Here is a 16471-nt window from a genome sequence, read left to right on the forward strand (position 1 = left end):
CTATAGACAAAACTATATTTTGGTCTATAGAGAAACTACAGTCTGACGTCCAGACTCTGGACTATAGACAAAACTATACTCTGGACTGTAAACAAAACTATACTCTGGATTATAAAGAAAACTACAGTCTGGACTATAGACAAAACTACGGTCTGGATTATAGACAAAACTATAATCTGGACTATAGACAAAACTATAATCTGGGCTATAGACAAAACTATAGTCTGGACTATAGACAAAACTATAGTCTGGACTATAGACAAAACTATAGTCTGGACTATAGACAAAACTATAGTCTGGACTATAGGCAAAACTATAGTCTGGACTATAGACAAAACTATAGTCTGGACTATAGACAAAACTATATTCTCGGATATAGACAAAACTATAGTTTGGACAGTAGACAAAACTATACTTTGGACCATAATCAAAACTACAGTCTGGGCTATAGACAAAACTATAATCTGGACTATAGACAAAACTATAGTCTGGACTATAGACAAAACTATATTCTCGAATATAGACAAAACTATAGGCTGGACTATAGACAAAACTATAGTCTGGACTATAGACAAAATTAAAGCCCTTTTCAGACTTTATACTTTGGACTATAGATAGAACTATAGCATGAAATATAGAGAAGAATAAGACTGTAATCTGGACTAGAGAGTGAAGTAATGTGTAAGTACCTGATTGGATCTAATTGCTCTTTCATACAGAATATACTCTTTGAAAATGAGGATGAAGACATTTGTCAATTTTGTTTTCCTTTTCTAAACGAGAAGTTCATTTGGACTAGCTTTCTAACCGTATCTTTATAATTTATGGGGTAACTACATCTAATTACATACCAACCGACTCGAACTCACTTCTTAAATCGATTTAATCATGTCCGAGAGTGTTTGATGACATTATATTATTATTAGGTTCCAATTGACCATAATCCCCATATAACGTTCGCTTCCGGAAATTAATTTATCGTTCCTAATTACTAGTATCGATAAGAAATTCGTCATAAATAATTTTTTTTAGAAGTATACGTCCCATATTTTACATAAGCTCCGATACAAAGTCTTTTTCAGAAAATCAGTTTGTCACCCCAGGGGACTTTTCCATTTGAATGATATAGGTATCATATGATCAGTTATATCCGATCATACTTTTTTGCCTTTTCATTGGTGTAACTGGTTATGAACTATAATAAATATGAATTTTAAACTATTGGGAACTACCGATTTAAAAAAAAAAACTTATGACAATTTTCTTAAAACAGTTGCAAAACAAATAGAGTTTATGGCCAATTCGAAACTTGAAAATATAATAAGAATAAATAAATAACAAATAAAACCCAAAATACAGATAACCGGCAATTGACCGAGAAGCAACGTAAAGCATTTGGAAAATATGTACATAAATTCAATGCAATGAAAAAGCTGAAGTCATCCACAGACATTTATGGTCACAAATTGTACACTTTAAGTCAAAATTAAATTAAATCCAAAAAATAAAATAATGACATAATTTTTGTTTAAAAATACATTATTTGCGCAATTATATAAAAAAAGATAAATTAAAAAAAAATTATTTACTTTCAAGATATAAATGTCTGTATTTATAACAATATTCAAGTGCCTACTCCTGCTTCTTTCTACTCCCATATTAAAATACATACATATCTACATACAAATAAATTGTTTAAATATATATAAAAAAAATAATTAAAAAATTAACACAATTCTTAAAGTTATACTTTCTTATTGTTATTGTACTTTTAGCGTCACAGTTTCATTAAAAACATGTGTTACACACTTGATCTTTAAATTCAATATTTATTTAAAGTATTTATTCGCATAATTGTACATAATATTGTTATTACGTTTATTTGTTTAAAATATTAACAAATGAAAATTAAAATACCATTGAAATTATAAAAGTTTTGTTTGCTAGTTTAAGCGCTCAATGGAGGTGGTTTAAAATTGAGCAAGATATGGCAAAGTGTGAACAGCTGATGCAAAAAAAAATAATACAATTTATTGATTAGTATAAGGGAGACTTAACAATACATATTTTTTTGTTTTAAATTTAAGTTTTCATTAATTTTCATATTACATTTACAATTGTCTTCTTCTTTTTTATAAAACATGCAAACATTGACGATTTCAGTTTCTTCGTATGGCAACACTGCAAAGTATAATCTTGTACTCGAAAACTTAAAAATGGATTAACATCAGAACCAATTTATTTTTAGATTAAATAATCTGATTATTAATTGACATTTAATTGCCAACTCAAAAACTCGCTCTAAGAGATATTATTATGCATGTAGTTGTTTACAAAGGCATATTAGGCCTTTATATCATATTAATCATTCGGTTCAAAATTTCAATCAGAGTCGAGTCCCTGTCCTTCCGTTTACATGTCAAATGAAGTAAAAGTCGATCCAACGACATTTAATTTCAATTAACAATACAAGCATACATAGCGATTATATGTGATCCCATTTCTGGATTTAGAGTATAAACTTTTCTTAAATATGTAGTCAGTATATTAGCTAATAGTCGAATATAGACAATAGATAAACATATCAATATCTCGACTTCTGCATAAACTTATATATGCTATTCAAAAATATAAACCATATACGAGTCAATGAAAAAGCCATATGCATGCCCATACACTGGCCAATAAACTAGATTACACATTATTTAAAAGGCTTATTAATTGCCTAGCAAAAATAAAACGAAGTAATTCTATACGAATAACATTTATCACCACTTCAAAAATAGCATTAAGTGAATTGTTTATCTTTTGTGGAAGTGATGTTTATTGACTTCCAAAGAAGCGACAAGAATCCAATTTTATTTAAAATTAAAGGCGTATTTTGTTGTACTAAAATTTGTTTTATTAAACCCATTTTATTTTGCGTGTAAATTACATTATTAATGTACAATTTCACTTTCTATTAACTTCCAAAAAAAGAACATAAAAATTACTTCCTAAGAATGACTTCAGATGTAGTAAATTTGGAATCAAATAAAAAGAACATTTCTCCTATCACAAGCTTTTGTTAAAATCATCAATTCTTTAGGATTTTTTCAGTACTTCCATGAAGTAAATTCTATATATTTTTCGCTTCTTTGGAAGTTATTTTTTTTTTTGCTGGGGAATTATTCAAATAACTGGTCAAAAGTTTAAAGAGTAGGTAAGAGACTAGTCATTAGGTCAAACAAAAGATTTAACAGTTTACTAATCGATTAACTAGTCTAAAGAGTAATCCAAAGACTAGTCAAAAGACTATCCATACAATACTCTAGGCAAGTCCACAGACTAGCCAATAGAATATTTAACTTGTCAATAGACTAGACCGTATAGTAGTCTTTAGACCAGTAAATAGACTTGTCAGTAGTATAGTTGACAATATACTAGAATTCCAATAAAATATTTCACTTTTTTCACAATAAAACTTGCTTAATAATCTAACTATTCTTCAAACACAACCTCTTAGAATCATTTAATAAAATTTCCCTAAATATTTAAAATGCCTATTTGTGTCATGTCATTAAATGACAAATTTGTCATTGTTTAACAATGATTGACTTTTAGTACGCAAATAAAATCTTTAAACGCCAAAGGCTTAAAACATTTTACCAAGATATTGTCATCTTCAAAACAAAAATCTATAATGGAATTTTAATTGTTTTTAGTTGTTTCTATAAAATCCTATAAAAAATATAAACAATTTTACAGTTCTGTCAATATAGCTTTTTTCGATTTTTTTTTAATTGAATATACCCGACAATTAACACTCAAGTGCTAATCATGTTTTCTTGATCTTGAAAAGAAACACAGCAAATTACTATTTTTATTCGCATTAAAAAAAATATTTAAAGAAAATAAATATTTAAAAACAATAAAAACCACACGCATTTGTTTTAAATTGCAGCACGCGCTGCTTTTAGCGGTCACTAGCCGATCAGAATTGCATTTTAAATAAATTATTTCATTTTAAAAATATCCTTTTATGTAGCACGTACTTTCCACTTAAAATGTTAAGATTAATTTCCATAAATCTCTATTTAAATTGCGTTATATTTTGCAATGTAGGTGGGTATTTTTGAAAACAAAGTTTTACTTTTTTATAATTGTTGTTATTCCTGTTTTGTAATTAGATTTTTTACAAATTCCTGATTTACTTTTGTTATGGCTTTTGTAATGAATATAAAACTGTTAAATAATTTAAATTAAATGAAATAAGAATTCGAAATATCTAAGAATAGGTTGTCCAGATAGATTAGTTAGTAAGTTCTTATTTCCCAGTTGGTATACAGAGGACAAAAGAAATATACACGCCTGGTATAAAATTCACACCAAAGTGTTCATAATTTTTGTACACATCCGTTATCTAAATGTTAACAAACGTGGCTAGCACTCTGTTGACAACATAGTGTTGTAGTATATATACTCGAACAACGTTTGTTATTGAAAAATTATAAACACTTTGGTGTCAATTTGGTACCAGGCGTCTATATTTCTTTTTCCCTCTGTGTACTTTTTAGGTTTAAAAGTATTAATTTACTTTCTTCTATGAACTAGTCTATTGAAAAGTCTATGGTCTAATCTAAAGATTAACTAATCTAATGAACTAATAACTAATCTATGAACTGGTGTTTTCACTAATCTATGGAAGAGTCTATGGACTATTCTATTGACAAATCCATTGACCAGTTTACTGATTAGCTTATAAACTAGGTTATTGACTTTTCTGTTGACTATTCTAATAAAATATCTTTGGATCTTCTATTAACTTGTGTAACAAGTAGTCTGATGACAGTGTATTTACTGGTCTATGATCTAGTCCTTTCACTAGTTTATTGGCCCGTATATTGTCTAGTCCATTGTCTTAAGTATATACTATTCTATTGATAGTCTACGAACTACTCTATTGACAGGTCTATTGGCTGGTTTATTGATTAGCCTATAAACTAAGCTTTTGAATTGTTCGATTAACTTTTCCATGTACAAGACTATTCTTGTCTATCCACTATTCTATGAACTAGTCTATATAATGGTCTAATCTATTTAATACTATATGAACTGCTCTATTAACAAGTATATTTACTAGTTTATTATGGACTGTGTATTTACTAGATTATGAACTGGTCTTTTAAATAGTAACTTAAACGGTATAAACGGTATGAAAAACTTCAGATAAACTAGTTTGGTTAATATATTAGTTCCTAGTACACTCAATCGATAGATAATAGAATAGTCCAGGTAATATACTAGTTTATTTTCTAGTCTATAGAATAGTTTCTAGTCTAGTTTCTAGTCTAGTCAATAGACTAGTTTCTAGTCTAGTCAATAGATTAGTTTCTTGTCTAGTCAATAGACTAGTTTCTGGTCAATACACTAGTACCTAGTATAGTCTAGTCATTAGACTAGTTTCTATTCCCGTAATTAGACTAGTTTCTAGTCTAGTCAATAGACAAGTTTCTAGTCTAGTAAATAGAATAGTTTCTAGTCTAGTCAATAGACTAGTTTCTAGTCTAGTCAATAGATTAGTTTCTTGTCTAGTCAATATACTAGTTTCTAGTCAATACACTAGTTTCCAGTATAGTCTAGTCATTAGACTAGTTTCTATTCTAGTAATTAGACTAGTTTCTAATCTAGTCAATAGACTAGTTTCTAGTCTAGTCAATAGAATAGTTTCTAGTCTAGTCAATAGAATAGTTTCTAGTCTAGTCAATAGAATAGTTTCTAGTCTCGTCAATAGACTAGTTTCTAGTCTAGTCAATACACTAGTTCCTAGTATAGTCTAGACATTAGATTAGTATCTATTCCAGTAATTAGACTAGTCTAGTCAATAGACTAGTTTCTAGTCTAGTCAATAGATTAGTTTCTTGTCTAGTCAATAGACTAGTTTCTAGTCTAGTCAATACACTAGTTTCCAGTATAGTCTAGTCATTAAACTAGTTTCTATTCTAGTAGTTAGACTAGTTTCTAGTCTCGTCAATAGACTTGTTTCTAGTCTAGTCAATAGAATAGTTTCTAGTCTCGTCAATAGACAAGTTTCTAGTCTAGTCAATCAACTAGTTTCTAGTCTCCTCAATATAATAGTTTCTAGTATAGTCAATAGACTAGCTTCTTGTCTAGTCAATAGACTAAGTAGTTTCTACTCTGGTCAATATACTAGTTCCTAGTATAGTCTAGTCACTAGACACTAGACTAGTTTCTATTCTAGTAATTAGACTAGTTTCTAGTCTAGCCAATTGAATAGTTGCTAGTCTAGTTAATAGACTTGATACTTATACTGATAAAACGTTTAAAACTATTTTTTTTTTTAATTTTAAATTAAAAATTTTACTTTTATCTTTAATAAACTCACTTTTAAAGAGACACTAATTGAGGAATTATGTATTTTTAAAATTGAAAACAAAAAACTCATTTTACAGCAAACACATTCGCCTCAACAACCTCATAAAAGTTTATTAGCAATTTTAATTAAAATTTTTTTTATTAAGTGTAAACATAAAATACAACAAAAATTTGCTACATTTTGCGGCTAACATAACTTACAATCACGATAATAGTAATAATAATGATATGATCATTATCAACTACATATAATGATAATGATGATGATCACACTTAACATAACAGCTCCTACACACTTGGAAATTTTTTAAAAAAGTAACAAAAAAAGTGTAAAACATCGGCATAGGTCTTACATTTATGCAAAATGTATGCAAATTTAAATACGTTGGGTATGCATGTATAAATGTATGTAAATTAAGGTTAAATATGTGATCTAAATGAATAAAATCCTCTTTCTTAAGTTTATTTCTTTTAATAAATATTTAGTACAACATTTTTCATTTTTAATACTCAACATTAAATCTATCCGTTAAAGTTTGTATATCTAGTTGATCAGGTATGGAAAATTCGGTACTATAGTACTTAGTTTTTAAATACTTTTTGACATCGTGTTTTTTTATAAACTCTGAATATTCGTTAATTAATTACTCCATAAAATAGTCTAAAGGTTAATCAATAGATTAATAAACAGAATTGTAAATATATAACAGCAGAATAGTTCTTTGACTTATTCAAAGTCGAGTCATTGAACTAGTTACTAGTCTGGATAATAGACTAGTTTCTAGTCTAGGTAATAGAATAGTTCCTAGTCTAGGTATTGCCTAGTTTCTACTCTAGGCAATAGACTAGTTCCTAGTCTAGTCAATAGGTAATATGTAATACCTTAGTTCCTTGTTTAGTCAATAGTCTAGTTCCTAGTCTAGACAATAGACTAGTTCCTAGTCTGGGCAATAAACTAGTTTCTAATCTATAGATAATACACTAGTTTCTAGTTTAGTCAATAGTCTAGTTCCTAGTCTAGGCAATAAACTATTTCCTAGTCTATGCTATAGACTAGTTCCTTGTCTAGACAATAGACTAGTTCCTAGCCCAAATATTAGACTAGTTCCTGGTCTAGGTAATAGATTAGTTCTTATTCTGGTCAGTAGACTAGTCCCCATTCTAGTCAATAGACTAGTTCCCAGTTTAGTCAAAAGGATAGTTATTGGACCATTTATTATCTAGTTCTAAGTATAGGTAATAGACCAGTTCCTAGTCTAAGCAATATTCTAGTAAATAGACTAGTTTGTAGTCTAATAAATTTACTAGTCTAGTAAGTAGAGTAATACCTAGTCTTGTAAATAGTCTAGTTCCTAGTAAATAGACTTGTTCCTAGTTCAGTCAATAGTTAAAAAAAGTTAGTCATAGTGCCTAGTCTAGTCAAATATATGTAATACACTAGTTCCTAGTATAGTCAATAGGACAGTTATTAGTGTAGTCAATAGTCTAGGTAATAGCCTAGTTCCTAGGCTAGGCAATAAACTAGTTCCTGGCCTAGACAATAGACTAGTTCTTAGTCTAGGCCATCGATTAGACCAAGGATTAGACTAGTTTCTAGTCTAGGATAGTCAAAGGGATAGTGAATGGCCCAGTTATTGTGTAGTTCTATGTTTAAGTAATAGACCAGTCTAGTCTAGTTTCTATCTTAGTTCAGTTTTTATAATAAAAAAGTTCTCTTTATTGTAAAAGTTAGTACTTTTACATTATATAAATTGTCCATTCCTGTAAAGTTGATCGCTTCTAAACTTCTGTTTTCAAAGTTTCTCAAAAATCCCACACAATGTAGATAGAAATGTAACGACTATTTCTAACACTCACTTACAAAAAAAAAAATTGGCTCTATTTTGATCGCACACAATTTCATTGTTTTTGATCACGCATTTAGATAAAGAAACGAAAGCATACGCGGTGCAACCTGTCGCACATAATAATTTTGAATATTTTGTTTTTCATTATTTCAATTTTACAACTAAACACATTTGTTTGTGTAGCTCACAGGTCTGTTTAAAAATATTTATTTACTTTATATTTTTATGATGATGCCAGGCAAATGATTGTAGTTTATTTAGTTTTTCAAAAAACGAACACAAGTCCAAGACCTTAATGTAGAAATTAAAACGAAATTGTAGGTGAAATAAAGTAAAAAAACATTTAAAAATAAAAATTGCATTTAATTGTTAAAATAATGTGCAACGCATTGTTCCAATTTGGCGCCAATTTGTAGGCGACAGTAATGATTATTTGGCAAACCAAGAATTTGTGGTTACCTGGATGGGGGAGAGTTTAGAAATATGATAAAAATACATAAAAACAATAAAACTCATAATAATATTCTATTCATATTCAAATGAATAGCATTTAAAAAGGCATAAAAATGTCTTAATAATATTTATAATATTTTATTTATATTATTGATCAAATGTTTTATTTATTATATATATTTATTGCCTTATTTAGAACTTTTTTTGTTACTATTGATTAATTTATTATAATTAAGTTTAAACAAATTATTGCCACGCTATTTAGTAGTAGAGATTTTGAAATTGATCGTATTATTTGAATGGGTCAGACAATGCGATCAATCATTTTTTAACAAATGATAACAATAACATGTTAAAATATTTATAAATATTGTTGGTCAAAATATATCATTTTATATTTTATTGTTTAATTTTTAAAGAATTTTATAATAGATATGACTAAATTTTATAATTTTTTTTTGGATTCTCTCATTATTATTAAGATAAAAATGTGAGATAAATGTCATGTTTTATAACAATTTAAATTAATTATTAAATTTAAAGTTGTCACTTGCAGTGAGATCATGTTTATACTATTTTTATGTAAATTTAGAAAGTGAGAAAACTAATTCTGAGATCATATTTGAATAAATATATAAAATTAAAAAAAAATCTGTTATACATAAACTTTTCTTGAGACTATACTGTTATACTCAAATAGTTCTTTAAAGAATACTGTTATATGCAACATTTGTTATAGAAAAAACTGTTACAAACAAAATTTTCTATTGAGAATTGCATTATAAACAAAATTTTCTATTGAAAATACTGTTATACACAAAATTTTCTACAGAAAGAGACTATTATAAACAAAATTTGATTTAGAAAATACTGTTATAAACAAAATTTTCTAAAAAAAAACTGTTATACACAAAATTTTCTATAGAATATTCTAAAAAAATAACTGTTATACACACAATATTCTATCTTTTCTTAGTTTTCTATAAATATACTGTTATACAAAAAAAATTCTAGAAAAAAATACTGTTATACACAAAACTTTGTATACTGTTATATACAAAATTTTCCACAAAAATAACAGCCATACACGAAATTTTTTATAGAAAATTCTGTTATACACTAAGTTTTCTGCAAAAAAAAACTATTATAAACCAAATTTTCTATAGAAAAAAGCAGTTATACAGAAAATTTTCTATAGAAAATACTGTTATACAACAATTTTTTTTACTGAAATAACTTTTATAAACAACATTTTGAAAATACTAATAAACAAAAAATGTTATGTAGAAAAAACTGTTATACACAAAATTTTCTATAAAAAATTGTGTTATAAATCAAATTTTCTATAGAAAAAACTGTTATAAACAAAGTTTTCTTTAAAAAATTCTGCTATACACAAAATTTTGTATTGAAAATTTATTAACGATATTGCTAACGATTACCCTTCAAGATGTCATCATTTGAGATGCAGTCATCTGGACGTTATATTATTATATATTGTTATACACAAAATTTTGTACAGAAAATACTGTTATACACAACATTTGATCTATGATATACTGTTATGAACAAAGTTTTTTGTAGAAAATACTGTTAGAAACTAAATTTTTCTTTGAAAATACTGTTATACACAAACTGTTATACATAAAATTTTACATATTAAATACTATTATACCCATAATTTACTATAAGAAAAACTATTGTATACAAACTGTTCTACAGACAAAACTGTTATACACAAATTTTACTATAGAAAACATTGTTACACAAAATTTTTTTTATAAAAAATATTGTTATACACTATTATGAACAAAATTTTCGATAGAAAAAACTGTTATAAACAATTTTTTCATTAAAAATACTGTTATACACAAAATTTTCTACAGGTATAAGTGTTATATACAAAATTGTCTGTAGTAAGTACTGTAATAAACAGAAATTTCTAAGGAAAAAACTGTAATACGCTATACTTACTGTTATTTACATTCATATTTACAGCGAGGCCGACCATATAATAACCTACACTTGTATACGAATAAAATGTGATTAAGTTTTCATAATAAAGCATTTAAGTTGAATTGTACCTTGCCTCAGATATAAGCCATTTATTGCTAATATAACTGTAGATTTAATTAAAATTTTGATGGGGGCTTTTTATAGAGGCTGGGGTCAAATGAGGCCCTGTAATTATAAAGTTCATGAGGGTCATCTAAGCTAGTATAGAACTTGGTTTTGCAGCTTTTTGTCGAGATACGAGTATATTAAACATAATTATGAACTTAAAAGTCCTATTTGGCGGGTTCAGTTGTATGGGGCCTACGTGACATAGTGGACCGATGATAACTATTTTCAATAGGCTTCGTTTACGTTACAATATTGTGCCAAATTTCATTGAATTATCTCCAAAGTTGCGACCTATAGTTTGATTACAAACTTTAAAAGCCCTGTTCAGGAGTTCAGTTGTATGAGGGCTAGGTGAAATAATGGACCGATGTAAACCATTTTCAATAGTCTTCGTCTACGGTATCATAAAAGATCATGTGCCAAATGTCATTGAATTATCTCCAAAATTGCGACCTATAGTATGATTACAAGGTTTACAAGCCCTATTCGGGGATTCAGTTGTATGGGGGCTAGGTGACCGACCTTAAACATTTTCAATAGGCTTCGTCCCTGGGACAATAGAAGATCATGTACCAAATTTCATTGAATTATCTTCAAAATTGCGACCTGTAGTTTGATTACAAGGTTTACATGTACGGACGGATGAACATAGCTAAATCGACTCAGAAAATGATTCTGATTGGTATACTTTAAGGTGGGTATAGAACCAATATTATTGTGCATTATAAACATCAACACAAACTCAATATACCCTCCCCACTAAAGTGGTGTAGGGTATAAATACTGTTATACACAATTTTTTGTAAAGAAAAACTGTTATATACAAAATTTTTCTTATGCTAACACTGTTCTACAAGAGAAATGTCATTTCAAAAATATTATCATTTATGATGTATAAACTTGAACGAACACTTTGACATCGAAATTTGTTGTCGCAATTAATACGTTTTTTTACATACAAACAAATATGCATTTTACAAAATAAAATTGCAAAAAAAATAACGATTTAAATTGATCGTATTTAAAAAACGCAATTTACTAAAACACGTTATTCCAATTATTCGATGAAATGAAGTAAAAATTTTAGTTCAATGAACTTAAAATATAAAAATTTAGCAAATCAAATTTAAAAAAAAAAAAAAAATTATAAGCAAAATTGTTATTTTATTTGGATCTAATTAAAATCCGAACATTTAATTCCCAAAAAAATCTTTATTTTACATATTTGCGACACAATTTAAGATATTTACATCTGTTTCATTTATTACTTTTTTTACAACCAACTAAATTATTTTTTTTTTCTAAATTATACAACAAAATTTTTTCAATTCACAAAACATTTGTATTAAAAATTTAAATTTATTATCACAGTTTTATGATACAAAATATACTCCCACCACTGACAAAAAAAAATATTCAAAGAAAATTTTCTATGACTTTTGTCTGTCAAAAACTTTTATGTCTGGCATGTGGTGTGATTAAGAAAAATGATCTTATTTGTTGGTCTAATTGTCATCGTATTTGTTGAAAAATTATATTTTATTTTGTAATTATTTAAATTAGAAATTAGTATTTGTAAACTAATGTGTTCAAAAATGAAAGTGTTAATAGAGTTTTTAAACAATTTTAATAAATTTTTATATAAAGCAGATGGCGCTTAAATTTTTTGAGTTTTGAATGATACACTCAAAACACGATTTACACGATAAAAATTGTATATACACAAAAAGTCGATTGTTGACTTTGACATTCGACGATTTATTGCACTCGAATTTAAAAGAAAAAAAGTAAAAACATATCCCCTTAATATTTAAGTTTTAATAAAATTTATAACTTTCATTTTTATATTAATTTTGTTTAAATATTAAAAACAAATTGTTATTTAAATATAAATATTTTTGCATGTTTTCAATTGAAGGGTAATAATTAGTTTGTAGAACATTCATTTATTGAAATTAGTTTAATTTAATTTTATTATATTGTTGCGACCATACATACATATGTACACATAATATACACATATGTACTTACATACATAGTCTAATATGATTTCTTTAATATATTTATTTTGTTTTGTTATTCCTATAGTTAAATTATTATACCACAATTTTTTTAATACATTTATTAGTCTTTATGACAGCTGGTCGTAAAAACTTCTAACATAAGACAAAGCAATATATTCTGATAAGAATCCGTAATAAACAATAGATCACATTTTTTTGGTTATAAAAGTTTCAAGAGTTCTTTTTTTATACAATTAAAACTTAACCAACCAAGGTCATTAAAGTTTTCTTTGTAGAGTAATTTTTCTAGGGTTGGTTTAATTTTTTTAAATATTTCAAACAGAATTGCCACTAAACTATAAAATACACTAAAATTTAGTATACTTTAAACTAGACTATAGACTAAACTATAGACAATACTATAGACTAGATAACAGACAAGACTAGACTATAGACTAGACTATAGACTAGATTATAGACTAGACTATAGACTAGACTATAGACTACACTATAGACTAGACTATAGACTAGACTATAGACTAGACTATAGACTAGACTATAGACTAGACTATAGACTAGACTATAGACTAGACTATAGAGTAGACTACAGACTTGACTATAGACTAGACTATAGAGTAGACTATAGACTAGACTATAGACTAGACGATAGACTAGACTATAGACTAGACGATAGACTAGACCTTAGACTAGACTATAAAATAGATTATAGACTAGACTATAGACTAGTCTATAGACTAAACCATAGACTCGACTATAGACTGGATTAGACTATAGAGTAAATACAATTTTCTTCAATGTTAAACATAAATTGTTTAAAGTTTAAAACAATTTTTTTGCAATTTATCGTAAATTTTCATATGATATTTTTAGAAAATTTTTCATAATTATATAATTTAAAAATAAATGTTTAAAAGTAGCATTATAAACGATGTATAATATAATAAACCATTTCATGATTAAATAAATAATATTTATTTTATATTCATACTAGAAAATTAATACGAGAATTGTTTAATGACTTATTAAAAAAGAACATTCATATCTACGCATTGAAATAATAATAAAAAAGTATAAAATGAAAGATAAATTATTTAATTTCTTTGGAATATTTTAAAGAAATTAAATGAAAAATCATACTTAGTTGCAATAACAAAATTGTTGATAAAAATTATAATATTGCAAATAAATAAATTGTACAAAGGAAGAAAAAATACTGGAAAATTTTAAGAGCTAAGATTAAATTATATTTTTCCATTAATAAAGAAGACATTTACCGATTTAAGATACTAAAAGAATTTACGTTAATGACTGCATTTTTTATCGGCTACAAAATTTATAAAAAATTTAATTAAAACAACAATATAAACAATTTGCTTTTTGATTGACAGTGAAAATCATTTATTAAATTGTCGCCAAATTCTTTAAATTACTACCGTAAACGTATATTTTTTTCGACTGCGAATGTTAAAGATATAATATAACTAAAAAAAGTCACATTTGATCAGTGGAATTTATTTTCATGATGCCAGATCATTGATTTTCATGAACCAACTAACACCAGGTGGGGTTTAATGAAGGAGGTCCACACTACGCGTCTTCGCGTCAAATCATTACGCGCTTTTGATACCTACTTTGCGTTCTACGCTTCAAGTTAAATTCTACGTAAGCGTAATTTTTTGTTTTATTTTTAAAAAATTTCGCGTTTTTCTACAGTTTTTATTTATTTTTTCATCATTAAACTCATTTTATTTTCTTCAAATTAATAATTACGCATTGTATAAAGAATATAAAATTTCCAAATCAGCTGACTTGTTCATGACGCTTAAGTATAAAACTAGAAATTAGATCTACTTTAAGCTTTCTACGCGTCAAGGCATTCTACGCTTTTGTGCTTGAACTTTTATCATACAAATACTTTGATTCTACTTTTTTGACAGACTCATAGAATGTGAGAATGTGTAGAATGCGAGTGGTGCACCTCCAGCTTTACATATCACAGGGCAACAAATATTAAAAACAAACCAGAGACCGAAATAATTGACCCAAAGACCGAAATAATTGAGAGGTCTATAATTGACTATGCCAATCATTATCATTATTTATCCCAAGAGTTCGACAAAAAGTCAATACAAAGACAATAATTATACCCTACACCACTTTAGTTGGTTTAAATCGGTCCATTATTTATCCTAGCCCTCATACAACCGTACCCCCCCAATAGGACTTTTGTTATCAGCAATGCCGGACTTTACATTCATACTTGTTTTCATTAACATCACAAATGCACTCTTTATAAACGTTAATAAAGCTAGTCACCTAGCTAGTCACTAGATCAAATTGCTGGGTCTCTTCAGCAATAATGATATCGGCATAAATTTCGACTCGAATGCGTTTTTATAAATGAAATCATTTTGTGAATTTTTTTCCGAATTGACCCACAACTGAGCATATCTGCTATATAAAGTCCATTTCCGAAAATCACTCCAATTGTAAATAATTTAACAATGATATAGGATCTTTCCATTATTTGTTTATTATAAAATCGGCATAGTCGATAATATTTAGATACAAATTCAGATATTGTTATTGAACTATTTCCATGTGGCATCCTTATGACGCTCTACTCAAATCTACATAAATTTTAACAAAATTAATGATCCTGAAAAAGTTTATTTAAAAAAAGTCATGTAATTTTAAAAACTATTTATAAAGGGTCTAAAAAATATTAAAAATGTGAAAAAGACCTTTTAAATAATAACAAATTGGAACAATTACATTTCAATAAAAATATTCTGATTGCCAAAAAGTGTCCTTGAAAAAAGGATATTTCCTACTAAAAAACTTTATAAATATTTACTCATATTCTTTTAACTGCAATTCTATTGAAATATGTTTTTATATTTTCAATAAATAAAAAAAACAAACAAACAAAACTTACCTTTAAAATTCGTTTATCAATTGATAACAGAGCTTAATAAACACTATATTTTTAATATAAACAATATACTCAAGTTTAAGAAAAAATCCCTTTTAATTATTTTATAACAAACACTTTTTCAATCTAAAATAAAGTTTTTAGAAAATATATCTGTTAGGGATTATATTCTTTATATTTTGTTTTATTTTTAATATTTGTTCAAACAACCGAGAACGTTATTTACTTTTTTTTCAAATTTATTACAAAAATAAACTTGTGTGCGATGCGCGCGCTTTGGCTTTTGAAATTAAACTACTTGCGACGAAAATTCGCAAATCTAAAGACAACAATACAGCACGAATTTAATTAGCAGAATTTTGAATTGTAGCATACGAGTACGAGTAGAAATATGAATGAAGCAACAAAAACAACAAACGACCGCAAAATGGATAAAACGCAGCAACTAACAGCAGTAGCATTAGTTGAAACAGCAACAAGCAATATAACAATATCACAACAGCAACAATTGATGTTGTTAGTTTGGTTAATACTTCACTAGTGTGTTGAAAAAAACGAAGGCGGGGTAGCAGGGTAAACAACGTTCACAATACTATAACAAAATATTGAACTAAACCGAACGACTAAAACGTGATAACAATGACGAAGTTATGGACTTCAGAGAATTTATTTTTCCATTATGATTTTGTTTATGATCGTGTAAAAACAATGTT

The 16471-nt window shown here is 27.1% G+C and overlaps 1 protein-coding gene across 3 annotated transcripts in view; it reads right to left on the reverse strand.

Annotated features, from left to right (window-relative positions):
- LOC111685251 (aquaporin AQPAe.a) overlaps nt 1-16188 on the reverse strand; it is a 29602-nt gene extending 13414 nt beyond the window's left edge. Inside the window, exon 1 of one of the 3 annotated variants that reach the window (XM_046954428.1) lies at nt 15762-16183. The gene's annotated coding sequence lies outside the window, so the exon portion shown is untranslated. Of the gene's footprint in view, nt 1-15761 lie in introns of all 3 variants that reach the window. The other 2 variants (XM_046954432.1, XM_046954418.1) reach the window with 2 other exon arrangements.
- Between the last annotated feature and the right edge of the window lie 283 nt (nt 16189-16471).

This window comes from Lucilia cuprina, chromosome 2, assembly GCF_022045245.1.
Source record: "Lucilia cuprina isolate Lc7/37 chromosome 2, ASM2204524v1, whole genome shotgun sequence".
Taxonomy (NCBI): Eukaryota; Metazoa; Arthropoda; class Insecta; order Diptera; family Calliphoridae; genus Lucilia; species Lucilia cuprina.